Below are 27,849 nucleotides of genomic sequence, written 5' to 3' on the forward strand. Positions count from 1 at the left end.
GCAGAACTTGAACATGACAATGGGTTTTTAGCAGTAAATTTATAGCTTAATCAGGATATTGCTAGTACAGTAGGACAAAGCTGGCATCTTGTGAGTGTTTTTGATTCTGAACAGAGGGGCGGGTGCTCGGGGAGGTGAATGGGACGGGGCCTGGCTTGTAACACTCGGCCTCATAGGAGAGACATCAAATGGCACCACAGCAGAAAGCCGCATTGGAAAAGGCTCCACAAAGCAAAACTGCCCCTCTGCACACCGATTCTGGTTAGATGTAACCTTGTTTTGTCTAGGGGACCAGGTTCTGGCATCACAGGTTTGTAGTGAACAAGAAAATGTACCAAGAGAAAAGCTCTAGGCTCTGCTGCTTTACCACAACACCTTCATCCCTCGCACCCTGACATGATGCTGACCGTGCAATGAGCTATCGAAGGAGGATGAGGGGTAGCTGTGAAGGAGCTGGTATTGCAAGGAGGCTTCATGGGTGTAAAGCTGTGTCCTCCTCTAGCCCAGCACCAAGCGGGGGCAAACAGCATCCATCCAGCCCCGCTGGCACTCCCTGGGATGGGCAGGAGCATGTCAAACAGTTACTTATTCACCATCAGTCCTAAAATGATGTTCTTTGGACCAGGCAGAAGGGCAGAAGCTTCTTACAGTGACACATTTCTGCTGGTCCTGAGATGCAGGATGCCATAGCTTTAAGGAAGAGCCTCCAGCAGGATATTTATCTCTCTGGGCTACCGGGAGTGCCGTAATTGCCACTTGGTCTCCTCCCCCTGTGACTCCCCAGCGGCAGTCTCTTTTGCGACAACCCCGATGGTGATGACTTATGTCATATCAATAACATATGTTGGCATAATCATCTTTCCCCACTTCCTAATTCACCAGTTCCTCAATGAGTTTTGCAAATGCAAGAGGAATGTGAAGGAAAGTGATCGGCGCTCAGTGAGTGAAGGGCTCTGTGCGAGCTGTCACCCTGATCCTGGGTGAGCATCTCCGCTTGCCACCACGCTGCTGGGCACCTGGGGAAGTGCTGCTGCCTCCCTGTGCTCCTCAGGATGTGATGCAGCCCAAAAGCAGCAAAAATTGCCCACATAGCTATTTTTAAAATAAGGCATCCACCTTTTCCCTTTCTGTGCTGCGTGCTTGCTCAGAGACGGATGCCTTGCTTGCGTCTTATTCCTCTCTCCTTGTTTTGTCTGCTGTCTCTGTGATAATCGCCTGCATTTGTACACTGCATTGCTGTCATTCCAGCCACCAGCGAGATAAGAAGATCACTTAGGACTATCTGCTCATGTGCCTGACAGGCTTTGCACAGCCCAGGCAGCGCTGGGTGCACCAGGGGGATGCTCAGCAGCTCAGCCTCAGGTCCTGGGTCCCAGCTCCACATCAGCCTTGACCTTGTTGCACAACCAGGAGCAAACTGCTTTATCCGTTTCCCCATTTGACACCATCTCTCTGCTTATTTTTGAGAGCAAGGCTGACTTTTAACGCAGAGAGATGGAGCACTAAGCATGGGCCTGGACCATGACTGAATCTCTGCTGGCTTCTGTACTATGAATTGCATTGTAATGTACAATATGTTGTTTTGCATCCAAGTTTTAGGCAAATATTTGTATATAGATAAGCTGACATTTTGTTTAGTGCATGTATTCTAATTTCCAATAAAATTTCCAATAAAGACTTATAAAGTGAATTTATTGTTTCACTTCAAAGCAAGGACATGGTGCCAGTTTGAAGGGGTACTTGAAGTGTTAAACCCATGTCTATAATGCTTTAATCCATTTTTTGTACTTTATTTTTTTTTAAGTTATTTTAATATTATTGTGCCACTCTGTTAAAAGGCCATAAAATATTTTAAAGAGCAATAAAAGTAAACACAAAAGCTAAAAAGCCCATTCTTCTCTCCCTGGCCCAAAGAGAGAGGAAGAGACAGAGGATTTAGGCATAACGAAATTCATGGCAGCTGTGTAAATAAAATAAATGAGCACAATGTTTTTCTGTTGACGGTGATCCTGAACATCTTGCTATCTGGGTCTTGTTTAGCAGGAGCCCAAGGCAAGCTAGGGGAAGGAAGCAGAAGTGCTGATGGAGAGGATGCAGTGGAGGGCAGGCTTTGTGTCCTCCCCCAAAAATGGCAACCACGACAAAAGAACCAAGGCAAAGAGCCTTTGTCCAGCAGCCTTCTGCTGCAAGTGTGAGCTAGCTGGAGGGTGTTATTGCAAGCGGTGTTAATAAGGATGTATTCCTGGCCAAGCCAGAGCTGGCTTCAATGGGACTGACCCCCCTGAGAGACCCCGTTTTTACTCCCTGGCTTTCATTCGCTTTCTGCAAACCACAGAGTTTTTAGCTCTGCGCTGGGTACCTGCTGTACGCTTATGGTTCACTGAAGTTGTAGAAAAGAGGGCTTAAGGAAAGCACTACTGCTCCATAAACTGCACGGTTCTTCTCAGCCCACCCATGCATTTCACACAGGGTAGGAAGAGAAAAGTCTGGTCCAGCTGCAAAGCTGAAGCTCAAGTGGGGATGAACATGCTCAGAGTGTTTCAAAAATCTGAATAATGACTGCTGGTGTTACTAAAAATAGAGACAAAAAAAAAAAAAAAAAAAAAAAAAAAAAGCTGCCAAAATGGGTTTATCTCAGGGAAATTGGATTCTAAATGTTGATGCTCTCTGCAGAAATTTACAGCAGTTCTCATAAAAGAAAATCACGGATTTTGAGCCAATATCCCTCCCATTGTAGATATTCATAATGAAAGCTCTCTTTTCCCAGCTCAGGAAGCACAGCAGGAGCACAGCACCTTCCCACGCTGGCTCCCTCATCCAGTGCACCAAGAGGCTGGCAAAGCTGCTGCCAGCTTGCTGCCTCCCTGCCTAAGAAGGATATTTAAAAATAAAAAAGAAGTGATATAGCACCTATAAAATCTCGATTTGCAGATAGATCTACAGGTAGAAGCTGATTTACTGCCCTATGCCCAGCCTGTGTTCAGGGGTCATCAATTATTTCATTATAGATCAAAACCTCCCAAACTGTCATGTCTGTTGGAGTTTTCAGAGAAGATTTTTGTTTTGTTTTGTTTTGTTTTGTTTTTTTTAATACTTTTTTTTTTTTTTTTTCTAAGAGGCAATTATAAACTTACTTTCTCTTGAAGACTGTTTCACCAATGAGCTCTTACAAATGCACTGTTTCACATATGACAGCAGCTGGGGTGATGACAAAAGTGGTAATGATTTTGCCTTCAAAAGCCAAGGTGTGAAAGAAAGGTAGAATAAATCTGGGAGAACCAGGGTCAGGGAAAACTTAAGGGAACCAAAAAATGACTAATGATGAGGTTGGTCCAGCAGGTAATGAGCATCATGGAGAGCTTCAAGAGCTGGAGACCTCCAGGCTTGTGTTACAAGGTTCCCCGGGTGAAGCTGTAGCAGGATCCAGCATATTCAGTGGGCACCACAAACCTGGGGACATCTGAAACACATTGCAGGGTCTCTGCTGCCCCAGTGCACCCCAACCTGCCCCACACCAGGCAGGACACGCAGCTCTCCTAGCTCCTGGTGAGCCCACTGCAACCTGCAGTTGCAGCACACACACACGGACCCATGTGTTACATGAGCAAAGCATTTGACAATGTTTTTCTGGAAGTGACTTCATACGGTCTGAGACCTTAGTGCAGGATTTGGTTGTATTTATTTATTCTTCCCGGTGTTTTCTTGTCCTAGACAACATATTTGCAGCTGCGAAGGCTGATGACTCCCTTTGCTCAGCAGTCTTTCTCCTGAGAGCCTTCTTTCAATGGTCTCCATTGTAACGATCTGGATTTTGCATTTCCGCCGCCGTGCTGACGAATGGAGTCCCAGGGCCTGGAGCCACGACAGTGAGCACGGGGCAGAAATCACAGCCAAATTCGCCAGCACAGCTCACTAGCCACTGATTTATTTTCCTCCGTGACCTCCATGTGGCAGCGGTCCAGATGCGAGCCCACGTCCTGCTGGAATCCTACACATCATTTCGGGGTCTTTACTCATCATTTACTAGACAGTGCTCTCCGAGTTCTCAGTTCCACTTCCAGGAGTGAGATGCTCTCATTGCGCTCAGTGGGGATTTGGCCATTGCTTTCCGGAAGAACAGGAATACTGAAAATATTAATGGCCTCCAAGTTACTCACTTCAGAGTGTCTGTAAGGTCTGCATATGGAAAATTATTTGTCATTTCCTTGCAGACACTATTTTCAAAGGAGAGATATAGCAGTCTGGCAACAGCACAGCACCGTGATTTAATAGTTTGTTTATCTCCCAGCACAGCTCTGCTGTGTAAGTTCAGGAATCCAGCTCTGTCCCATCTTCCTATCCTTTTTTGTTAACAAGTACACTGTTCTGCTCTAATAAGGCTTGTTCTTCCAGCGAGATTCACTGACATGAATGAACTCTGGCTACCAAGGAACATGGGAGCTTGCAGTTCCTGTACAGAAGTAACTGCTCCTGCATCCAGAGCTACAGCCTGGAGTGGCTCCAACACGTAAAGAGCTTTAGGGATGGGACTTCACCATTTCATTCCATTAGAGAGACACCATCTCTGTCAGATGTGCTGCCAGGCCTGGCACACACCTACCCCAGCTAGGAAGGCACGTTGCAAACCAGCCCTGGGCCATGCCACCCATCGTGGTGATGGGCATCCCTTCCTTATCGCCAGTGGTTCCACCCTCTAAAACTGAAAGCACAAGCACGCTTGGATTCGTTTTTTAAATAAAAATGGGGATTTTTACATCTCACTGAACTACTGCACTGCTGGAAAGCAGAGATGTTTGTGTTATGTAGAACAACCACCACCTAGATCCCCTGGTATCTGGGTGCCAGGGTGGTGGCTGCCAGTGCATCACCCCCTGCTTCCATTTCGCTGTGCCTGAAGCTACATGAGCAGGTAAATGTGTGACCTGGCACAGCACAAGTGGAGCACGTCACCCAAACACACAAGTTTTGGTCTTGTTGAAAGATGAAAGATTTTACCCCACAACTGTCTTGAACCCAAGGATCTGCTTTGCTCCACAGCCTCCAAGTGACTTTGCTGGTGCAACATGAGAGCCACATCAACACAGATATCAGCTTTATTTCCTTCTCCAGCTCAGGTGAACATTTTTAGGGTCTTCTGAAGTGGTTAGAGCTTTCTCCCAGTTTTCTCTTATTTTATAAGAGGCACAATGCTTTATTTTCTAAGTTTTAGAAGCAGTAAAGTTACAAGGAGCCTGGTCTTCTGAGTGCTTGAGTTCACTCTGATTCAATGGAGTTCAGCCTCAGATTTGCTTTGAAGAGGAGCTGAAGTGCTCTAAATTCTGGCTGGACAAAAACCATGGATATAGTTAGACTGCTTACAGGAGAAGTCAAATTACATCTTTGGAATGGGAACCAGACATTTCAGAGCTGGGACAGAAATTCATTGGAAATAAGAGAGAAGACCGTGAAGTCCAGGGCCATGAATGGAAGAAGTTAAATAACCTCCTGAAGCCCTGACAGGCCAACAGCCTCCTCCACCAAAATATTAAAGATGTCTCCTCAGAAAATAATAATAATAATAATAAAGTGCATTTTAGGGTTTGAGAGAGGTCTGCCTTCAGGAATTTCTTTGTCCACTTGCCCAAAAGTCTCAGTATCAGTTACAGTCTTTGAAACACTCAAAGCTTTCTGGGGTCTCTTAGCCAGCAGATTCCCTCTCTCTGCTTCCAAGGATTATTTTTTCCCCATTAGACTACACGTTTTGGACAATTTCCCTCTCATCGTGCACAAGTGTAACAGATGATCTCTCACTGAATTATTTTAGAAATGCATTTATGGAGTCTGTTGTCTGGAATATAGAAGCTCCATCTTTTCTAGGTTATTTATTATCATATATAATTCACAAGGTCCAAAGCATGAAAGAGTGACTTTAAAAATGAGAAAAAGCCTTCATCAGTCAACCGGGATGCTCTGTTATGTGTTTGCACTGTGCTAATAATCCGGGTGTCTCTCTCAAGTGCTCCTTGCATGTGGAGGACAGAAAGCTCTTACTGACACCAGCTGCTGCCGCTTGGGTGACAAAAGCTTGCACCTTTTGGTCACCCAGATCCCACGCCTGCTTCCCACTGAGGCCACAACCCTGGCTGTTCACAGCCGCAGAGTTGACGCCGTTGATGCCATATGCTGTCATGATGCTGTCTGCTGACCTGGTGAAGTATTTTGAAAAGCTTTCTGCTAAACGGTCGTGATGGAAGAGGAGGGCTCTGGCCACACGCATGCTCACCCTCCTGGTCTGTAGGTGCACAGGCTGCTCATGTCCTGGGTCCTTGTTAGGAACTGACCTGAACGGGGTCTGTCTGCCTGGTGTGCCCTGATTCCTTGGGGAGGGAAAGGGCCTGGGGTCATTCCCTTACTCTAGACAAGCTGCAGACACAAACTAGGGACCTTACCATCATGAAGCATCGGTGCCTTATAACCTTCATCCATTTTGTGTTGGAGTGAGGCAAGGGGGAGTTGTCATTAGGTTTTATTTTCAAAGAAAACCAAGAGAAATCACAAACCCAATATCATATGATGGGCAGCGTAGAAAATACACTGTCCTGATCCAACCAAATACTTAAGCAGATACTTAGTCTTTTCTTTGTATTTAAAATTTATGCTCAGGGATTTGGCTCTTGACACCAAACATCTTGGGCAATTCAGTCTCCCAGTGCTGCTCAGGACATTCTTTTCCGCTTATAAGGAAACTTTATTGAAGCAGTACAAGATGATAAGCATTAATAGAAGGAGAGGAGAGGAAGAAGAGAGAAACAGAATTCCTGTTCCATAACTTCAAAGGAAGAAACAAAACCAAACAAAAAACCATTAAGTTTCCTTTGCAGAAGTATGTGGAGTGTGAATCCTTGGAAGGGCAGGGAATAAAAGATGATAACCTGGCTGTCAAAAATAAAATGTGAGCTGCATATTGCACCCTTTGCTTTAGAGAAGCAATACATCTTGCTGGAAAAAGCCCTGGTCTGTCACTATTCACACCATGCCTGACTTGATCATCTCAACGTCAGCTAATGCCCATGTGCATTACCCCAGATGCAGCTGGGCTTGGGCAGTCCCCCCCCTTCCCAGCTCTGTGCTGGGTGGCCTCAGACCTGCCTGCCATGTTGCTGCCCTCTCCTGTTGGATGGACCGACCAAAACTGTCCTTTTGGTGGCCAGAAAGAGCATGGAGGGACACACAAACATGGCACAGTGGGAATGGGAGTGCAGCAGTTTGGTGCCGTTGCAGGGAAGACCACTCCAGCAGGTTGTGCTCTGTGCTCTGCTCCTGCCCCATTGCCATCCCTGGGGCTAACCCCAGCCGTGGACACACGGACGAGTGCTGCCTGCCGACCCACTGGGGCTCTGAGCCCAGCACCAAGTACTGGGGAGAGATAAGAGACAGAGATGTGTGCCATGAGAAAGGCAACTAACCACAGCCCCAGATAAGAGTGAAATATTCCATCTGTCTTTGTTTTAATGTCATTGATCTAAGCCAGAGGCGCAACAATTTCCAGTGCAAAAGTTTATGGATGTAATCTCTGTTTGCTGGTGGAAATGGCTCCACGTACTTGGGAGTGGGAGCATGCCCTGCTGGTGTGGTTTGTCTTCTGGGGAGCTAAAGACTTCAAGGAGATTGCTTTAGCAAGGGGTTAGTAAACTTCACAGTTGTCCGCAATATTTTATTGGAGGCCGGAGAGACCGCTCAAACATCTGTTTGAGGGAGCAAACAAACAGCTTTGCCACGTTGGTTAGAGCTGACTCATGGTTTCTGTGATCAATGGACTGAAATTACACGCTGAAAGTGCAGGCCGGTATCTAGGATATGACTTTAGGGTAAATAAGAGCATAAAGAGGGTGCGGAGCCTCCATGTGATTGAGCTCTGGCCTTCTCCAGTGCACTCTTTAATATCACATCCCCGAAGGGAGACTTGGTGGTGGTTGCTTTTCAGAATAAACATTCTGGGTCACAGCAGTAATTAATACAGCAGAGATCTGGGAAAATATACCTCTGTAAACAGTGACGTTTTATAGCTGTGAAAGGAACTGTGTGTACTGAGAACTCTCTGCCTGTATCTGAGCATGCCCCACATGCAGAAACAAATCAACAACTGGGAATTTCTGCATTTGGTGAAAAATAATCAGATTTCATTTGTACAATGCATCTGTATTTTTCTGGGAATTAAGAGAGAGAATATATATTGTGATAGGAAAATGAATATAAGAGGAGCCAAAAGAGAGTTCAATCAGATTTCTTATGCAGATAACATAATGAAATATATTATAAAAGTTTAACTTTGCTATCAGTTACCAAAGAGAAAGTTTAAAATATAGATCCTGCCTGCCACAAATTTCCAGTATAATAATATTATCCACTATAATGTTATACGCTCCACAAATATATAAATATATAGCTGCAGAAATACAGACATTTAATACTCACAAACGTGTGTCACCCAAGTGAACCAGTGAAATATGCAGGGTGCAAAGGAGGTGGTGATGCTATCTGTTATCCGCGTGCCAGTCCTGCCAGCAGCTGGGAACTCCAGCTCCACAGGGGTTTGAGGTCGGCAGGAGAAGCCGGTACATGTAACCTAATAGTGCAGTATAGGCAGGAATGGTTTGCACTATACAAAGGGCAATTTCATGGTCATCTCCCTTGGAAAGCTGATGGGATTTGGAAGCTGAACAGCTATGTGTGTCTTTGAAAACATCTCCTGCAACGCTTAGACAGAATGGCGACAGGCCTTAAAAAAAAATCCCCAAAATAGGCAAAGTTAGAACCTGTTTTATTCTAATGCTGTCCAAGAATAGGGAAGTCTGTCATGTGAACTACAGAAAATTATTAAGTGTTCCCTCATGGTAAAATGTGACTTTGATTAACTGCTCTTACCAGTGCTGATGGCTGTAGGGAATGGTGTATGCAGACCAGGGGAGGGTCCCTTTAATATCTGGTGAGCAGTGAGTGACATGCAACACACTTTGCATCTGAGGATGCTCCAGAAACCACTGATATCATCACTGGGGATATATGTAGCTGCATCATTCATATAGAGAGTACAGCGCTGAGCTTCAGGGGCTTAGCATCTTTCTTGTGCTAAAGAACAAACAGCATCCCTAGAAGAAATCCAGCATTTCTCTGCAACAGGAACTTTGCTCTCTTCCCTGGCATGCAAAGTCCTTTTCTTCCCCTGTAAATACTTTCTCCTTCAATAAATGTCATAACATGCGGTAATCTTATTATGCTAGGTAGGTTATTTTTGCAAAGAAAACACATCTTTCACCTCTGAAAGTCTGCTTCATTCAGAGCCCATTCAGCTCTCTAAGGAAAAAACAAGGCCTGGGCTATGCTGGCAAGTGTGCTGGGAAATTCGGGAGCTGATCCGTTCTTCGTGTTGCCTTCAGTGCCAGGGGGCTCATGTTTTCCATGGTTCCCTTGAATGTGGATATCACTTCCTTGCCCTTTTTAGGAGGTTTTCCCCAGTGCTTGTGGCCATGAAGGTGTCCCTTGCTGCCCAGGTTTGCTCTGGGAGAAGGGGAAAAGGAGGAGAAGAGGACAAGGAGAAGAAAGAGGAGAAGGAGCAGAAGAAGTAGGGGGTTATCTGTGCTGGGTTTTAGCCTCTGATCCCAAATCTTTCTGAAAATTGAACAATCAGCTTAATAACAGGAAGTTGGGAGCTGGCAAATTACCGTTCCTATAATCAGAACAGGACGCTGAGAGAAGGAGCTGTGCTTTGGCAGTGATAACTGGTTTCCATGTCTCATTAAAACAATATGGCTTATTCATATTTTAAGATTGTTTTTGTTGTTGTTGTTGTTCAAAGGCTAACAGAGCAGGTGCCCCTTTTATGGGCCACTAACCCATTTTGGCGGAGTGGTTTGCATTGGTCTGCAGCGGATTTACTCAAGCTGCCTGGGTAAACACGGTACCAGCTCTGCATCCCTCTGATATCAGGACTTTAGGGGAAAAGACACGAAACAAGTCACTTCTGTCGTGTCCCCAATCCACGCCTGGGCTGACCGTCCTGGCAGCCCTCTGGCCATGCACGTCTCCTGAACTGTTTTTCTCAGAAGAGGGTCAAAATTTTGGTGTAGGTGGGAATGAAAAGTGACTGAAAGGATAAATAAGGACATGGTTATCAGGATGCAGGCATGCACCCAGCCATTGTGCAGTGCAATGCGTGCCTGGAGCTGCGCAGGGGTGATGCTGTGACCAATACCAGAAATATATGAACCATTTCCTACAGCTGGGACTGTAAAAGGGTAAAAGAGACCTTCCTCCTCCGCCTGTTGGTAAAGCCCCTACCCATGAGGACAGAAGCACTGCTCTCGCGAAAGGAAAATGTATAAAAACCAGATTCCTTGAGTGCATTGTGGCTTTTCCCAGCAGGAGCCCTCGTTGGTGGAAATCCCTTCTCAGTCCTACCTGGCTGCAGCAGGCAGGGTGCTGGGGTGTGATGGGCAGTAAGTGCACAGCACAGCTCCCAGGATGTTTTGCAAAGCCGGCTCAAAGCTCTGTGCAGAGACACAACAGAGATAAGCCAGACTGCGAGTGACTGAAAGCTGCGTTACCAAAGGTGTGGGTCACAACGATCCCATAACAACACTAGCACAGAGTTTCTGGGACAGAATCTTTGAGGGGATAAGGCTGTATTTTGACTGAGTTGGGTCTGAAGGCTGTTGTGGAGTTGTGGAGGCTGTCTGTGCTGCGGCCCCAGAATCAATGGTTTGGGCAGAACCTCTTGCTGCAAAATAGCAGGACTCAAGGCAGTGCTGGCTGCTGCTGGCCAACCCTGCAGAAATGACAGAAGGAAAAAAAAAAAAAAAAAAAAAAAAAAAGAAAATAAAGTAGAAGTAGGAACTATGAAGATGAAAAATGTCTATCCTCTGAGTAACGAAGAGTATTTATGAATAGTTTGTACCTCTGGCAATAAGGCAGCAATAGCAAACATCCAAAAAATCCAGCATAATGTTCAAGTGAATGGGGACTTACTCCTTTGCATTATGCTTAAGGATAGTACAGACCAAGCGTGTGTCTTCATCAGACAGCTCCATAACAAGATCTGAACCAAACTTTTGTATTGAGCAACTTAGGAGCAAGGAGGAAGTCATGACACACCAAGCTTTTCCAGTTTTCTCTAAGAACTGAAGAGCCCAGTGCAGAAGGGAGACAGGTCTCTGAGGCCCAGCACCTTTTGCTAGACGACATAGTGACTGTAGGCACAATGCTGTAAAATATCCTGTCTGCTTTATCTTGGGTGGAGCAAGAAAGGAAGGAAAGTCACAATAGCTCTCCTCCCTTAATCAAAATAGCCCATGTCTATCTATGAATCAAAGATAAATTAGTAATAGGGATCCTTGGGGATTTGGACTGCTACTAGAAGCCAATGAGAGACAGGGTGAATATGCATACTTGAATGTCATCCAAGCATTTAACACACTCCAGTTTGGACAAAGTGTCTGTGTAGCATCCCTCTGACCAGTTCCTGTGCAGTCTCATAAAATGCGTGAAAACAGCACTTTTTTAAAAAAAAAAAAAAAAAAAAAAGCCTCTCTTTCCTTTCCTATACCTATACTTCCTCTTTCCCTTCCTATTCCTATATCCCTCACATCCTCTGCTACTGAGTCCCAAAGAGGATCCAGTGCCTTCCAGCCCTGCAGCCTCCCAGAGCCCATCACTGTTGGGAGCGGTTCCTTCTGCGTGTCCTGATGCAGACGCGTTATAGCCCAGTGGCACGATGTCATGTCATGCCATCAGAGAAGCTGTCCCTTTGGAGTTTGCCTTTTTTTTTTTTCCTTCAGCAGTTCAAAAGACGTCCTAGCTGAACTCCTCGTTTGCACTTGGTCACGTATTACTCACATTTATTTTACTGGTGCTGAGTATTTATGCATTTCCTGCATTTAAAAATATCCATGTACAATTTTTATTTTCCAAGGAAAGAAGGAAAATTTTACCTCAGATTCCTAAGCAAAACGGAGAGAAAAACCTGGAGGTGAACAGAGAAAGGACCTTAGGACTGAGTTTTATTCTCTTATTATCAAAGTTTATTCTCTGAAGGCAGTGACTTACACTGTAACAAGAGAGATTCAGGGAAAAAACATCCATGTCACTCACTGACAGTAGTAGGGGAGCAGTGGGAAAGTCCATGGGAAGACATGTGTGTGATGTCTCCATTTCCAGCAATTCTGAAGTGCAATTTTCACCGGTATGGGTCAGGGCAGTTGGCAGTGGTGCTGGTTTGGGTTCTGGGTGACACCTACCTCAAGCAAGGCTCAGGCTAGCAGCGAGGTGACCCAGCTCTGCATTCAGACACACAGACCTGTTTTAAGGGATACGGCATCCCAAGAAGGAGAGGGAAAAAAAATAATGCACATTTTCTCATGATTTATGCAACTGATATGAAATATTTGTTGTACATTTCCTTTGGGATGCATTCAGTTCAAAACCTGTGATACCAACTGATAATGAGTTACACATTTATTTTGAAGCAGAGCAGGCCAACACTAATTGGAAGCACGTTCTGTTTGACTAAGCAGGTACAGGAACTCCAAAATATTCACCGTCACTTAACTTAGGTCTTTACAATAGTATTAATCAAACCACTTTTTCTAGGCTTAGAAAAAGTCAATGGAACAGTCATCAGGCAGGACACAGAGCAAAGCAATCCTGGTCAGGACCAGTCAAAAAGCGTTTTCTTTTTAGGACTGTTACATTTTCATTATAAATGAATAAATATATGAATAATAATAAAAAATAATTAAATTAAATTAAATTAAATTAAATTAAATTGTAAAGCTTTCAACTGTGGCTAGTAAATATTTCATTGTCAGATGAAAACTTCTAGTGATTTCAGGAAATATCTTTTTTTTTTCTCCCTACAGAAAGGAGGCATTTTTGTAAAAAAAAGTCGCTGTGAGTTTCAGGCCCCGCTTCCCACTGAGGAGCAGCCTTCTGGGGAATCTGTGAGCAGTTCTTGTACACGTTCCTCCTGTGCTCCCTGGCAATCACGATGCGTCTACAAACATTAACGGGTTGTGCTGGGGCCCAACCACAGCCATGCAAGATGGAAGGCGAGCGCTGTATCCCTTACACAGATGAAGAAATTAAGATACGAGGCCACGGCAGCTGCTGCTGCAGAGCTGAGCGCCTGGCAACACTTTTCATCATCGTCATTTGCATTATATTATCCTGCACTATCACGCAAACAGGGCTGAGGCTGCAGACTGCAATGTGGTATAGAAAGACACATGAGGAGGCTATTATATCTCTTGGGACACAATTTAATGTTATCTGTAGCAGGTCTGCTCTGATAGTCATTATACGGAAAATTAATTCACAGCCAGAAAGGGGAGGCACGAGGACAGCCCTTCAGATGGCATGTTAAGTGTAGAAAACTGTGACAGCACTGCCCTAACAAGACAGTCAGCCCTTGAAATGCATTGACAATCTAGATTTTTTATGACAGCAGAGAGATCTGCGTATTAAACCCTTCACTTTTTTCTATAGATAAATAAATAGCAATAATACACACGAGTGTGGATGATGGTGGAAGCCTTCCTGTGGGCAGGAATGTATTTAGAGAACTACTCAATGAGCATTACCACGTACAGTAACAGCCGCATGGAAAAGCAGAAAATGACCAGAGGAGGCTTCTGGTGCCAGATCCTACAGCCTCGTGACCAATGCCCCAAGCTGCCCATTGAAGTGATCCGTCCTAGACACTGAAATATTGTTTTCATGGTGCTGCAATGTGGGGAACCATCAACTAATTTCTAAGCTATAGCTGTTTTTTTCCAAGTGCCAGATCTTGCCAAACACTTGGGGAAAATAATAAAAGACTATTCTCAATTGAGTTTATCTTACAATTTCAGGTGCTAGACACTGTTTCCTTCCCCAGATATGAGAAAAAAAAATGCTGTGGGTTAGTTTATTATTTTTTTCCATGTCTAATTCCAGCTGTGGGATGATTTTATGTGCCTGGCAATCCTTGCTGTGCTATCTAATAAGTGGCTGTTGAGCATTCACAATTGGCTGGAAGAATTTCAACCGCACTTCTGCAGGAGAAGAGTTCAGCAAAATTTCACAAGGGTACTTCAGCACTAAACTTTCCTATCTGGCCAAGTTACAAAATGGGCCTTTCCCTCATACCACGAGGAGATAATAAACCAGCAAAACCTCCATACACACAGGTTGGAAGAAGAAGACAACAGAGAAGGGCTCACGGGGGAGCCAGGACAGAACGCCCTGGTGCAAACACACTGCAATATTAAGTAAATGGGGAAAAACTATGTAGAGATTTTAATTAGTGTTAGTAGATGGTGCATGGATCTACAGCAAGGAATCCACTGAAAAACACAGGTTGCTTGGTACTGCTGGGCTGGCTCCACGCCTTGGAGAAACACAGAGTGATCTCCAGCGAGGGAATGTTCCACAAAACAGCACAGCGAGGACATCCTGCGCTGCACCATGGCTTTTTCCAAGAAAAACAGCCAGCAGCCCAAACCAAACCCCAAACAACGCAAACCTCAGAAACGTAAATAAAACTGAGCAGGAGAAAGCAGCCTTCGGAAATCTGGGAGAGCAAGGAAGGAGCAGCCCAGCTGAAGGCACCATGGGACTTGCAGAAGACCAGCCTGCTATTTGCTCATTGCAGCAGGGTAAACACGTGGCCAACCTGTGATGAAACTGGCCCTGGGAGCAAGAGATCTGGCTGGTGAGAGCACAACAACATGCCTGTTTCCTTAGATGGGAGGTTTTGTGTGGACTTCAGCACCAGACAGTAGTAACTTTCCGTTCAAAAGCCAACGAGGAGAGTTACCACGATGGTGCAAGTCCTCTCTGAAGAAGAAAAGCACTGAGCACAGCCAGTCCCTTGGACAGTGGATGCAAGTCCATGGGTTAGAGCATCTCTTGCCAGATGCTACAGAGAGCCACTCCAAACAAAGGGCCCTCTCAACGTGACACAAGTGGTGGTGAGTGTTTGCCTGGAAGTGCAGCTGACATCAGAAATAAAAAGAGTCTCCAGGAAAAACAGACTGGTCTCGAGCACTGTGCCTTTAAATAACAAGATCCTCTCTTCCAGATGATTTTAATAAGCCCAGGCACATGTGTTGTAACCCCTTGATGCAGTACAATATGAATAACCAAATAAAAGATCTCTCCAGATTTTAAGATTTACTGTTTGCGATGGGAAAAGGCCAACCAGATGACATCATTATACTTCAAATGTGAATTACTGCCAAGTTTGGTAATACTAAACTGGAGAAATTGATCCTCTATGTTTTTTCAGAAAAATGATTTTTGGCTTCGGTGGTGATTTTTTCTTTTGTTATTTATGTAACTGTAACATTTGTGTTTAGCAAACTTTAATTTTACTTAAAACTGGAGCCAGAGTACCTTATCTTACAGGTTATTTGTTTTCAGCCATCTGCTTAGCTGGAAATAATTGAGTTTGACAATTTATGGGTTAAAGAGTCAATGGATTGTGTTGGATAATTCACAAAGAGCCAAATTCTAGCTCAGGCAAAGCTGTAGCTGGCTTCAGTGGGAGTCTGCCTGATGAGGATGTCAGGATCCTGGTCTCTGTCTGGAAGATGTTGCATTGTTTGCCTGAGGAAGAAAAACCCATCCGTATGTAACAATAGCACCCTTTTCATGTAACACATCTGGATTTCTGGAAGGATAAAAAGCCACGATACTCCAGCTAGTACAATACTATATTTCATTTATATACCATCTCCTCTGATCCCATGGATATTTTCAAGCACCCCCTTGAACGAGGTCCACCAAACGCTGCTCAGCTCACCGCGGAGCTAAACAGACCGAGTCCCAAGGAGGTTAAGCCACTTGCCCAAGACTGCAAAGTGATTCACAGGCAGAGCTGAAACTGAAAACCACAAAGCTCTTTTTCCCACACCCCTGCACACCACTTCTTTCAAAGTGTTTGTTGATGATGTGAATAACAACAGTTGCAAAGCTTTGTGTTGCAGACAATTCCGGTGATATATATATATATATATATATATATATATATATTAATCAACTACTTACTGAAATCTCCTCATTTTCCATTGCATTAAAGGATTCTGAAATTTCTCATTACAGCACTGTTTGCAGGCAAATCCACATCCTTAAGGCCAGGAAAATGTTCTATTTTTACAGTGTACATAAGTATACTTATTAAAGCAGCCATATATGCATGGAATCATGTTGGATCTGTATTTTTCAGAGAGGAAGCCCCAAGCCTTACAGCTGTTATTACTCTTAAAAGAGTGTAGCATGACACCCATGAAACCCACTTGATTCACCACCTACAGCAGAACAGGTCTTATTTAAGGCTTGGTGCCATCGGTGCTGCAGAGTACGATTTGCCTAGTGGAAATCACCGCCTGTTGATAACTCACTGCTGATTTATTTGTTGTGTTTGATCCTTAAGCCTAATTCCCCAGCCCCAGTGCCATGAGATGCTTTGCCCTGAGGATGGCACGGGGAGGAGATACACGCCAGATCCTGCTGCCCTTGGGAGCCTGTGGCATGCCACATTGGTGCTTTTTGTTGTTGACATCTCTTGCTGAGGGGTAGATCTCCCAGCTGTGGACACATTTTTTCTCAGTGCCCGTGAAGGATTGGTATGATATTACTGTTAGCTGTAAAGGAAACGCATGCATGTCTGAGGAGACCCTGAAGTCACATGCTGCAAAAAGTGGCCTGTGACAATGACCTTACTCCACTTCATCCTCCAATGATTTTGCTGAAGTTTTAGCCAAGTTTGGTGAAGTTTTAGCTGTATCATCAAGTAAATACACAACCCTTCCATGCTCATCCTCATAGTCACAACTATCATGCAGACTGATATACTTTGAAGCAATTTTCCTGTTGCAAAACAGTGTTGTGCATTAAATTACAGACTTTTGGAGCACGTCTGTGCAAGCCCCAGGAGTTAACCACGCTTTCATCCATCACTCAATGAGTTTTTGCAATACATCTCTGCATCGTGGCTTTGCCCGTGGCAGGTGAGGGAGCGCTCCCAAGACACAGTGAGCAGAACCATGAGCCCCAGCCCAGCAGGAAGACGATGCTAAGTGCCTGCTGGTGGTGGGAAGAGATCCTGGAGCATTCCCATAGCCTGGGAGCAGCAGTGAGGAGTGGAGGACGAGGCCAAAACAAGCACAGGAACTGACAAACGCCAAGGGGAAGCTCTGGGGCCAAGCACGGGTTGGGAAGAGCGCTTGGCTCTCTGAGTGAGAAGAACCTTCCCGGCTCTTTGGTTCCTGGTGTGCAGGGGAAATGGGGCTTCACAGCAGCCCTTGGAGGAAGCCGCCCCACATCAGCACTGGCTTTCACCCCAGCCAGGCATTTTTCCTCCCACCAGCCAAATGAGGAAAGAAAAGAGGGACAAAAAAAATAGCGCTAAGCCCTGAATTTTGGCGAGCTGCTTCAGCCATTAAAAAAAAAGTTGAAGGCCTCTCTGGTTACAGCAACAGCCGCCATCTGAACTGTGGGCGAGTGCAAGCCCAAGGATGGCTTTGTAGGACTGGTTGTGAGGAGGTTTGGGGTGGGATGGTTCACACACCTCATTAGGGACCAGTGCCAGGGTAAGAGCTGTGTGTGGCTGGCCTCACGCCAGTGGCTAGTTTTAGTCACACCAGCTGGCATCTGGGCTGGAGTAGGGCAGGGCAGCTGCAGATGAGGCAGCATCAGTCTCTCAAATCCTCTTGGCTTTAGAAGCTGGTTTCCGTGGCTCAGGGAGGTTTGGGTGGCATAAAGAGCTTTCTGTTGTCCAAACCAGTCCTGGGGGAAAGGTTCAGGGATGACCAGCTCCTGGGCACGGAAAGAAGTGTAAATATTTGCTGCTGTTTTATTAAAAAAAAATGATATATTTTTTTTCCCACCCAGCTGCACAGACATGCTCCACAGATGTGGGGGGCAGATGAGGATCTGGAGTGGGGAAAGCAGAAAATCTCTGCTCCTGCACTTCTTGCTGCACCCCTAGGTGCTCTGCTAGTTGGATTGTTGGTCGATATGGGAATCTGGCAAGCTACGAACAGCCACTTGCTTTAACCAGAGAGTGTGAATGCAGTTATGTATTTCACAGCATGCAAAATCTACCATGGACTTGGCAGAAATGTCCCCACTAGTCAAAAGAATAAGGAATATATAAAATACTGAATTCCTGTATCCAGATGAACTGGAACACAACCCCAGAAAGGAAGAACTAAAGAATTAAAGCACAACATTTAGTTAAAGGTCCTTACATTAAGCAATATCATGGCCATGATATAGGGCCCCCAGAGCTTTATTCTCAATGGGGCATGACGCAGTGCATGGAGGAGGGAGGCCAGGTTTGCAGACACAGCACACAGCACATGGCACATGGCTTGGCACGATGGGGAGGGCCAGCAGAGGTGAAAATGATCAAGGTTTTCCCAGGGAGAGGGAGGTGAAGGAGCTATAACAACCCTTCAGAGGAAAGCATTGTCCCTTTCCAATATCACATCCTTACTTCTTCCTCCTTCCCTCTCTGTATGGACCACGTAGATCCCAGTGCCCTCCATGAAAATCACTGTGTTGACTTCAGGTACTGCCCAAGCCAAAATACATCAGGGAAGATGAGGGAAGGAAAGGCAGGACAACCAGCACCCCGAGCCAAAGTCCTCCTGCACCTAAGTTCTGTCTGAGTTACAAGGGGAGGGTATATCTTAGGGTAAATGAAGCAGGGACCACCACAGGAGGGTGTTTACAGCCAGGAAGATGCTCCAAGTTATCATTGCAGTTGCTCTTCTGACAGCTTTTGGATTCACTTTATTTTACAAATAATCATGGCTGGTTGCCTGACTTTGAACTTTGGTCGGGTGGCGTCCTGCATTTCAGCAGAAGCCTTGCATTTAGTGGTGTCCAACTAAAACATGTAATGTGGTCAGAAATGTGTTTTCCCTTGTTTTAAGAGGAGCAGCAGAAGGAAACTTGGAGGAAGTTCTGGTCTCTTTTTTTCCTTCACTATTGGATGGCTTGAGAAATGAAAGAATCTGTTTCTGTGTGAATGTATCCCTTTGGACTATTTTTGAAACACATTATCTAGAGCTGTGCAAAGGATTGTTTTATTTCTGTGTGGTTTTTTTTTTTTTTTTTTATTATTTTCTGCCAAACCAGAAACAAACAAACAAACAAGCAAAAAACAGAAAAAAAAGTCCATTTCATATTGACTGATCTCTTTCATGCCATCATGCCACTATAAGTTAATAGTTCTGTTTCATTTTCAGATTTTGATTGCTATTTTCTTAGCCCTTAGAAAAAAAGCTTGAAATTGCTTTTTCATGAAAAAAAAAAAAAATCTGCCTCCAAATTAAAGAGAGAAAAAATCTGTTTAGAGAAAACAAAAACAACAATAAAAATGAATAAAATATGTTAAACTGACTCCGTTTTCTTATTGGCTTGCAGGTAAAGCTCTTTGGAAGCTGTCTAACTAATTTCTCATCTTAAAAATGATATTCTAGCAAATTGTCTGTTCAGAGAAAACCCCAGTAAATTTCCAGTCTTTGTTTAATATGAAGTGATACTTGGGCAAATGTACTATTTCAGAATGAATAAAATAGTGCAAAACTAGAGATGTCAAACAAATTGAAATCACCTGACATTCAGGGCTAGGTAGTGGAGCAGAATCTCACCAGCTTGGAATAAAATAACATGACCTGAATGCAAAACCCTTTTGAAATGCAATTTCCTTCTTGGGGCACACACAAATCAGACACAGATGCAGCAATGTCTCCTTGCCTTTCAGCTGATCACAGTGCATGTTTCTAGCCCACCTTGACTGCAAAGAAGTTCAGTACGTAAGCCTCAGTGGATCAGCATGATCATCTAATGCCATCTGCCTCTCTTGGAGTTATTCCTGTTATTGCCCAAGCAGTACATCTTGGAGAAAAACAGGAAAAAAATGGAATGGATCTTCCTAATCTTCTTGAAATCTAGAAATGATGCACACTGATCTGCTGCCAATTCACCCAAAAAGGATTTCTTGGAGGTCCTTGACACAAGCAGCAACCCAGCTACCTCTGAATGTTCTCTGACAATGTCATAGCCCATAGCGGACTGCTTTGCATCATTCCCATCAAGGTGTTTAGGAGGAAGGATGAATCCTTTTGACATTTTTAAGGTGCTAGAATAGGATCTGGGGAAGTGAGGCAGGTTTTTGATGCAGCCCTGGTGATCAGGGGACAGGGTTTGAGAAGGGAAAGCACTGGAGACTTTTCTCCAACTTGTCTTCATTTACCTACCAGTGTCCAGGACGCCATCAAAGTATCAATGCTCTTGAACATCTTTTGTTTGGGTGAGGTTAGAGTTAAATCTTTCTAACGCATTTTTGCTGCCAGCAGTTGCACGCAGCTAGAAATGGATATCTAAAGAGAGTGCATACGAAGCAAACAACCACAATTGGTGTTAATTTGGAAGTGTTAGATTTGAGGGTCCATGAGAATAAAGTTCCCTGAACAGATCTCAGTTGTGGCCCCAAGTCAATGCAGAGTGTTGTGCTGGGTGTGTGAACTTGAGGAATTTGAGCTAAGGATCATGATGACACTAAGACACCAAAGAATACATAAATGGCTATGCAAAAAAAAATCCTCCTCTTTTTCCACATTATTTCAGTATGTATTTTAATGGAATTTTGGATGAAATTCAGCTAATGCTTGGAAAGGTTTGGGCTGTTTTACTATCTTAACCATATGTCAGTGCTTCAGTCCTTCCCTGCTAGATTTAGGGTGTCTACAAACCAGTAACAGAGTCTAATCAAGTGTGTCCGGAAAGGGACAAACCCAGCAGTGTGTGACCAACACAATAACTTCTTTTTCATTTTTTTCTAACTTCCTGGTGTGCTAATATGATTATTGTCCACGGACATGGAGTCTTTATTTTAGGAAAATCTTGGAGCGGATTGCAAACACATTCCTTATCCTTTCCCTGAGAAAACATTTATGCTTGTTTTATGGTTGGGTAGTTGCTCAAATGCCCATGCAATGTGTCCGAGGGGGGTTGGCGTGTGGGAAGAGCAAGCCCAGCTGCCCAAAGAGAGTCTCCTGAGGGCAAGCTTGGCACTTTGGCCAAGAATATTTTTGAGGGGGTTCAGTGGAGCTCCTGACAAATCACTTCCATGCAAGTCAGCCAGGCCAGGAGGACAGAGGTGGCTGCAGCTGAGGCTCGTGGCTGATGTCGGTGGTGCAAGGTGCCCCAGGCCCCCGTGTCTAACCAGACATGGCCCACAGAGGTGGCTGGTACATAACCCCTGCACTAGCCATGGGCCATGAAAATGGGCATGGAGAGGACAGGGTGGACAGCAGAGGTGTACAGTCCCCACCTCCCCCAGGGTGGCTTTCCAGTTTTGAGAAGAGGAAGACATTCCTCAGCTTCTTGGGTCTTCCTGGAGGATGGTGGCATGGCCGTCCTTTGCTTTAACTCTCCTTTTCAATTCACAGTAAATTAAGATTGCTATTATTATTATTAGAAAAACACTGGAGCAGCCCAGGGAGGCAAGTTAAGAGGAGCTGGTGACATCCTGAATCTCACACAACCTTTTACCCTCACATCTGTGCGTTTTCATCAGCCGAATTAAAAGTGAGTAGAAATGCTCACACAATTACAAGTTTCTATGTATGAAACGACTGGTTGGGTACCCACGCTGCTGGGTCCTGTGCCAATTAGTTGAGGCAGAGCACAGTGACTCCAGCTTATCCGCACAGCACAGGGCTCTTCGTCATCTCAGCCTTTCCCCTCTAATAAGGGGTTGTGCTTCGGTCGCATAGTTTGGTCTCCATTCATAAACAGAACACATTGCAATGTGAAAATCTGGTTGTAATCTTCCCGCATGATTTCTGGGGGCATGGCATTTCACTCCTAAGCAAGGGGACTACGAGAACTTTTCTGTTATGTCCTTCTGTTAAACACCATTGTGAGACATCACTCAGGGGTGTCTTTGTGCTCCTGGGGGCATCGTGGATGGGAGCCCTCCTGCCTTAGGGTTGATGGCAAAAGTCACTGGGTCAATGAAACCAAGTTTCAACTAAAGCACCTGCAGCCTGGTTTGCTACTCCACAGAGAGCAGCTGGTATCTGCAATGCAAAGGATCCCACTCAGCACGGCCTCCCCTCCTTCTCCCATAGAAATGTTGCAACAAAAAAATAACCCTCTCTAAATAAAAACAACATTGAAAGATCTTCTGTCCCTCAAGAATCTATTGTCCCTAATTCCCCTCTCATTACCACTGTTTATCTAACACTTTTGCACTTGGGTTCACAGGTTATCAAACGCCTTAACCTTGTCATTGTTGGTCCTCACCCACGCTAAGGATGGCACTGTCAGGATGCTCAGGCTTTGGGGCTGGACGTGCTACAAGGGATCAAAATGCTTCCTGTGCAGAGTGACAACCACACCAGCAGAATGTGTGCTGGGAGAGTACAATTCTGTTGTTTCAGCGCCACAGCTCCAGTTCAGGAGACAACAGAGCGTCTTCCCGTCTGCCAAGTGCAATGCAATCCATCTGCTCCCTTTGACATCACTTTGCTGCCTCTTGCAAGACCTATTCCCCACCGTCTCTGCGCTTTCCAGGCACACCGTGACTCATGTTCTTCCCAGGTACAGCAAAGCTGCGAATTCCCTTTGGACATTATAGCAGTTCTCTTATTTTGACGGTCTCCTGCTTCAGTAGCTTTCACAGGGTTGTAGTTCTTGGTGTGAAGAGTAAAACAGATGTTTTGTTTTGTTTTGTTTTTCCAGCAAACAGCAAAGTTATTTCTACGAAATAACACAATAAGAAAGCAAGATCCTGCCAAATCTCAGAGCATTAACCTGCAGCTTTAGCAGTGTGCATTTTCCGTTTAACCCACTAGTAGCCAGAAAAGCAAGCATTTAGAGGTAACACAGGTAAAACGGGCAGATGTGATGTGTGAGGCAGATCTTTGTGAGTGGATTCACCTTCCCTCGCTTTAACCATACAGAAATAAGACTTAAATGTGGTGGAGAGCCACCCTGGGGCCCCTCATGAATCAATGAGGAGGAACAGATGTATTTAGGGTGTGATGGCTACTGCAGAGCAAGATTGAAGAAGGTTGAGGTCCTTTAGGTGTCTCTTTCTCTTTATTCAGTCTAACGGTGGCTAGCTCCAACTTTGACACCATGAGACAGGTGAAACATGCTGTTTTCAGGTCAATGAAGAGGTTGGGTGCTGGAAAAAGCTTTCTGCCCGGAGCCTGGCTGTGCACTGGAGCAAAGCATGCCACCTCTTCCAAACCACAGGAGTACACAGCAGCATCTCTCCAGGATGAGCAAGGTGATAACGTAAAGTATGAGCAAAAGAACACAGTCTGAGCTTTGGTAGGAATGAAATATAATAAAGCTCAGTAAGTCATTGTGTTTCTTGGTAAAGTACCACGTACAACTATAAATTGTCTGTGTGATTCTACAGGTGACAGAAGATGTATCGGTCTCCGATCGCTGAGCTGATTTAATGCATGAATCTGTAACAACATTGTTTGTTTAAATTTATGACACCGAAGTGGAATGAAGCCTCTCAGATGTTTAAGATGTGATTTTCCCTGCTGTAAGCAGGCTCCTTTGTTCTACTCCTGCACTCCTTCAATACCTAACCTTGTAAATGGGTCTAAAACAAGGAAATTTGGGTTAGGATTAGGGCTTCCTAATCCAATTTTAAGCCTCTATTTAATTGCTCCTTGGAGGCCCAAATACTGATGATTTCTCCGTTTTAACATCTTTGGTTTAACATGAAACAAAGCGGAAATTATATTTGCTATCAGAGCAGTTGCTGTAGCTGCCACATGGATGTCAGGTGAAGGTGAGAGGAAGAGAAGGGGCTTTGTCTTCTCGGGAACATAAAGGGATACCGCAGTGCTGCTCATAGGAAGTGGCCATCCAATAAAACGTCTGGGCTCTCTTCATCCTGCTGCCTTCCCTCTGCAAACGAGGGGAAAGAGCCCTTCTTTGCAACTGGTCTCAAGTTTCTTTTTCATCAGAGGAATGTAAATGAAAATACAGGGCTTACCACCAAGAATAGACGTACATTTAAGCTCTCTCAAATAAGCAGTCATCTCAGATTTCCAAAAGAATAGGGATAGACTGGTTTCGCTGTTAGAAAAGGGCCACATTTTCAAGCAAAATTGCTTCAAATCTTCCTCTTAACCAGCTGCTTCTTTTGAAACTTAAAAAGTCAGACAAGACTTCTCAGATAAACCACACAAATGAATCATATTCCCAGGCAGAGAAGATCCTGATATTGAATTATTTCTTGCCAGTGTCCAGTCTTGCAATCCCTGGGCTAAATGAACAAGGATTTCCATGGAAAATGACCTAGGCTCCTTTTTCTCTTTATGTTTTCTGTAGAGTTGTCCATTGGAAGACATGCAGCTGGGAAAATACTACAAAAACAGTTCCCAGGAATACTCATTTTAATGCCTTATTGCATGTGCTGTAGCTGTGCTTATGTTCTTTTTTAAGTTTCTTTTTCCAGTAACGAACACATTTACTGACAGGAACAATTACAGAAGCAAAAAAATAATGGGAAGAAATTGTATAATTCAAATATTCACATTGGAAACTTGGAACAAAGTTCCTTTGATCATGTAATAAAGTCATATTGCACTCTCCTGTAAATCTAATGGCTAATAAAAAAAGGGTTGGGATTTGAATACTGATAAGAAAAACTGATTCATCTGATGTTATTTGCAACTGATGAAGAGACTTTTGGGGACGAGAGGGGGTATGTATTATGCATGCTCTGTGAGACCACCACAGCTTAAAGCAAGCAGACACAGGCAGCAGTGCACAGCTATGCCGAATGAAAAGGGATGGGAACTTTTGCCCACACTGAATGCTGGTTATTCAACACTAAGCTATTAAAAGATAAGGATATAAAGATATGATATTCTTATCCGTAACGATAGCTCTGCATCTGCTGCAAAAGAACTCCTGCACTAGCCAGTATGCCTCAGCTGAACTAGATGGAAATATGGCTATTTATGGTTATTATGACTTATACCCTGAATCAGGAAAAAAAAGATAGCACTAAACTAACCAAAAAAAGCCATAAGTGCAATCCAATTGCAGGAATCACCATAAAGAATAAAAGCTAAGAATTAAATACCTTAGAAATACTCTTAAGGGTGATGCAGATTTTTTTAATATGGACACAGCAATGAGTCCTCAAAAAAAATAAAATAAAAATTTGAACTGGAGAAATAGAAAATCTGTGCTGTCTATGCAGTGTAATTAAAAATTTGGCAAAAACACCACTTAAAACAGCTAGGTTGTTGGAGAATGTCAGCAATGACTGAACTCAGCTGGTTAACCTCTATTTCTACAAGAGTAATTGGAGAGACAACTATTTGGTTTGATAGGCAAAACCTCAATGAAAGGTTTTCTACTTTAGGTTTTCTGTCACTGTGCCAGGTCAGATCTCTGTATTAAATAAAAGATGGAAAAGAAACAAACAAACAAACAAAACAATACTCTCTTCAGTTAAAAATGTGATGACGACTTAGCTGGGCATAAATCCAGCTAAGCTGCCATCATCCATAACAGAAATGGGTGGAAATCATCCGTAACAGAAATTATTTGGTCATCAGTGGTAAGATGAGAAATCTGGCAGTATCCCATCCACCTGTGATGGATGTTCCTGAATTTCTTTCTCATGCCACTGAACTCATTGGTGGGAAGTATATGAGGCTGTTCAGCAGCAGAAATGGCCCAGTTAAAAACCCCACCTGAAAGACAGCATGGTACATGGCCCACTTCTTGACTTTATGAGAAGAGATGGTGATGGATTGCAGTGGCTGAGAGGGCAGATAAGTAACTATTCAGTAGAGCGGTTTAAGCTTTCTTCCTTTTCTTATTTAAAAGGTGATTCTCTTAGGCACAACAAAAGTGAAAAGAGGTTAAATCTATTCATTTCAAAGGACGCTTGTGCAAAAATTCTGAAGAACGCATCAAAGTAATTTGTGAGCTCCACTTCTTACTTAATCAACTATTTTCACAAAGGATTCATGCAGCATGTTGGGATTCTTTCAAGTGCCTTATTTTCAGCTACGGAGAGGAAAACAATCTTTTAGTTTAATAGCCCAACTTTTCAAATATTTATGCCTGATCTGAAAATCTGCCAACATTTTCTCCCTTAATGGATGATTAGAAAAATTTCTTCAGTTCTTACTTTATCTTTCTGCTGAGCTGGTGTCATGTGGATTGGTGTGCAGTGGTTTGGCACACTGCAGCAAGCTAAAGAGAAAGGAAACACCAAGCTAAAGAGAAAGGAAAATACTTTTGTACCAAAATGAGGATACTTACTGCCCACCTTCCATTTTCTGAGCCTGACAGTCCAGAGTGGAAGTGCTTTTTGGTAAGGTACCTGGATCTGTCAGGTAATTCCTAGAAAGTGTGGAGAGAGACTTTAACCTTTTTGCCTCCATCAGATAGTTTTTAACATCTTTAGAATGCTGTCAAAATGGCTTCTGTAGCATACGCACAAGAAGAAGGGCACAATCCTGAATAGGAAATTGTGCATGATCCCACTGTTTGCTCTAAAAGGGAAGAGCATGCATGATGCAGAAAGCCTATGCATCATTTACACAGTACTTAATTTCCTCAGATTTCCCTAAGATTACCTGAGTCCTGAGCCATAAGTCTTTTACTCCCCCCAGCAGCTCCACAACAGTGTATTTTTCTCCAGAGCTTCGGGCTTTGTGGCAGTGAGGTCTTCAGAGGTGGAGTTAATTTCCCACAAAGAAACCAACAGCTAACAGGCCGATGTGGATGGCTACATTTCTTTTCAATATTTGGATAAACTCTGATTCAACTTACTTTTTTAGCATTTTTTTTACAATGTAATTATTTGGAAAACAGAACAATGTACAGTACCAAGAACATTTGAAAATAGAGATTGAGCAATAAGAACATTATAGGACTTGATTTCAAAAGAATGCATGCAGCAATTATTCCAGGCTGCATTAAATTACAAAAATTGAGAAAAGCTGTGACCTAGATATTTCTCCTCCTGAAATATTTTTCATTTCAAGTGTCTACTTTTTTTTTTTCAGGGTCCGTTTCTAATGAAAGGAGTATTATTTTGTTGGTAAGGTTTTTATCTTCGCAAACCCATTATGCTATATTAACAGGTTGCAGGGGATAGTTAAACACAACAGAGACATATGTAGTCCCAGTAGAGCAGACCAACAGATTTTGAAACAAAGATACTCTGCAAACCACTGGAAGTTATACAAAACAGACAGGAGAACTATTTAAGAGAGGAAACCTGATATGAATCCAGTGCTGGAATTGAAAAGCTGAAAAGCTCAAAGAGCAAAACTCAAGTATAAAATGTTATCTGTGCAGGAGGGGATTAGTTATGAGCTGAATTATATTAAAACACAGTCTATGCTAAGGAAAAGTTACAACACACATCTTTTTTTTTCATAGGAAAAATACAGCCATTTTTCATGGATTCAGTACTGGAAAAGCAGCATTGTACACAACAGAGGAAAGAATAGCTACAAATATAGAGAAATTACTGGTTTTCTTGATGTAATCGAGTGCTGTAGAATGTGATAGAAGACCAAAAGAATATAGTGTCCTGCCAGGAACTTTCATAAGAGTGTGTAAAGATGAATTAAAAATACCAAACACAAGGACGTTGTAATTGTAATAATTGCTCTGATTCAGGGTCAGGACTGCCTGGGTAGATTATATGGTGAGTCATATATTTTTTTAATCTGCTCCCAAACAGTGATTATCAACGTAGACCACAAGTTCACCTGTGGAAACCTTACGGGATGAATGACTGTTGAC

Source organism: Aythya fuligula, chromosome 8, assembly GCF_009819795.1.
Source record: "Aythya fuligula isolate bAytFul2 chromosome 8, bAytFul2.pri, whole genome shotgun sequence".
In the NCBI taxonomy this organism is placed as follows: Eukaryota; Metazoa; Chordata; class Aves; order Anseriformes; family Anatidae; genus Aythya; species Aythya fuligula.